Source organism: Hesperophylax consimilis, chromosome 19 (genome assembly GCF_061612785.1).
Source record: "Hesperophylax consimilis isolate HC1 chromosome 19, BYU_Hcon_1.0, whole genome shotgun sequence".
In the NCBI taxonomy this organism is placed as follows: Eukaryota; Metazoa; Arthropoda; class Insecta; order Trichoptera; family Limnephilidae; genus Hesperophylax; species Hesperophylax consimilis.
In genome coordinates this window covers 11121603-11124050 of record NC_142854.1, presented here as the reverse complement: position 1 = coordinate 11124050, position 2448 = coordinate 11121603, and the positions used below count along the sequence as shown (strand labels likewise).

Below are 2448 nucleotides of genomic sequence, written 5' to 3'. Positions count from 1 at the left end.
GTATTTTCGCACAATAATGTTTTGCAAATTTTCTTCAGTATTCTTTGTTTTTTCATTAGTTCAAATTTCTTGTCATTTTAGTTTTTTTCTGCTCAGATTAACAAGTTTAACAGAAAAAGTTTAATCTTGAGAAAATAAGCAGTAAAATTTCATTTTCTTAGTCAGATGAACCTTGCCCTCAGGAAACATTTCGATATTTTTCTGCTTCAAGGACGTTTTTATTTTTAAAATAGTTTTTTGGGCTAAATAATGAATTGCTAGGTGCATTGATATTGTCTATGGTCACACCTTTTTATGGCCTTGTCTATCATCACCGCTCTGTCAGATATATCCGTGGTTAAGTTTACAGGTGAGTCCTGTGAGTACTTTCCGATATTGGGTACAATGAGTACACGTACAAAAAAATACCCGGTACAAAATACTTCCAAATAATTTATACCTACTTTGAGTATCTGGGTACTGGGGACGGAGACTGACGGGGACCTGAGGCGTGCGGAGGTACAAAATATTCTTAAATATTTTATACCTACCATGGGTATCTGGGCACTGAGAAGGGAAGTTGGGGGGAAGGGAGGGGATGAACAAGAAGGAATAATATTACTTACAGGTGTTCAAAATAAATAATGTTTGAGAGTTTTTTTATGATTTTTATTTTTTGTACATTCGTAGCGTAATTTTGTAAGGCGTATTACACTGCCTAGAAATTATTTATTAAGCATGAAACAGTAACATCATTTTAACAAAACATATATTATATGGTCATGAAATTAAATTAACACGTTTTCCTACATTGCTGTCTGTAATATTATCTCTACAGGTAACTTACTGTTAACTCAAAACCTGTTTAAAACGCCTCGACATCGGCAGCAGAATTTGGATTTTCTGGTTCATTCCAATCAACGCTAATACTCATTCCTATTCTTCCTGAAAGCATTAAAGCAGTGGATTAATATATTTATTGGTTTTGCCAATGTTTTCGTTTCAATTGATCGATATGAATATGACACTTTTTCAACACAGTCATTTGGCCGGTGACATTGTTGATGAATTACATGTAAAATAACAAGTGTTCTCTTTTACTAACCATTTTACGTTGCCCTGAATTCATCTTCGTAAAGATGGTAGACCCTGGTGTGGGATTTGATCAGAGTAAGTGCGCACAAGTAGTCAGCAATACCTAGGAAATTACCAGAATTTTTTAACACATCATAACCTCACAAAGATCTGTATTTTATTTTCAAGACATAAGATTCTTGTTATTGAATGTTTATGTTGATTTTTTACCTGATAAATTCAATGCAGGAGCCTTTCCGTCATCTCTACCGCCGTATTATTTCTGGAATACTACGGAAGGTTCATTAAAAGTCAACTATTTCGTGACTTTATCTTCGAATTCGCAATGCGAAGTATTTTTCAATAGTGGAGTTTTCCACCCTCCACTATCTTGTAGCGGATGTGGAAGATCCCAGTGGTACAAAGCCATCTCGCTAATATCGGATAAACAATTTATTAAAATCTCTACAACGGCGCAGTATGTACACAAAGTTCAGGATGTGAAGATGTCAAACAACAATAACATAAATAAACCATTCTATCAAACACCATGCCATAGACATTAGACACTCAGCTGTCAACAGTTTTACCATAGACATTCACCATCAGACAATGGAGATTACCGTGGCTAAATACTCATAACTGTCCTTTTTCCTCGTACAACTTTCTAAGAGGAAAGAGCGAAAAGGCATCTGTATTTTACAGTGACGAAAGCAAAAATATTTCTTTGTCCCTTTTCCTCATATAACTTTCTAACCGACGAGAGTGAGAAGTCAGTAATATTTTAAAGTACGAATACTTCAAGACCTGTGATACAAATATTATACCAAATATTTTGGAACCAGGTATTTTGGAGATTTGTCACAAGTACAAAGTACGGTATGAATATACCCGGTACTTTTACTGGGTACTATAAATACGCCTCTCCTCTAGTTAAGTTGCGTACAAACTGTTTTCATACAAAAAGGCCGAAGACATCGATCTAGTGAGTGGTTTATTTATGAAATAAGCCGAGTGGTTTATTTAAGAATAAACCGTGGATGCTTTATTTAAGGCGGATGCAGAGTGGTTTAATGGTGGTTTATTTAAGAACGATGCCGTGAGTGGTTCATTTATGACAACACCTAACAACTTAATCTCAAAAAAGTAGTATTTTTGTAATTTGACAATGCCCAAGGTAATGCTATTATTAAGTTTATTTGAAAGAATGTAATATTCTTCTGTTGTCTTTTGGATTACATTAAATAATTGTCATTTTAAGGATAAGCCGATATCGACGGAAGACAAGAAATCGCTTCATTCGAAAGATACTTGGAGTCCTTTCGCCAAAATATACGATCCTTTGAAAATTGGATCGATTGACGGTGATTATCAACTTATTTTTTCAATCACTAT

At 34.6% G+C, this 2448-nt stretch overlaps 1 long non-coding RNA gene across 1 annotated transcript; it reads right to left on the bottom strand.

Moving 5' to 3' along the window:
• Window positions 1-731: 731 nt before the first annotated feature.
• LOC149414803 (uncharacterized) lies at window positions 732-1581 on the bottom strand. The gene is made up of 3 exons (XR_016303873.1): window positions 1285-1581; window positions 1085-1177; window positions 732-924 (listed from the first exon to the last, which is right to left on the bottom strand). It is a non-coding gene; the product is annotated as an uncharacterized LOC149414803 (long non-coding RNA).
• Window positions 1582-2448: the final 867 nt, after the last annotated feature.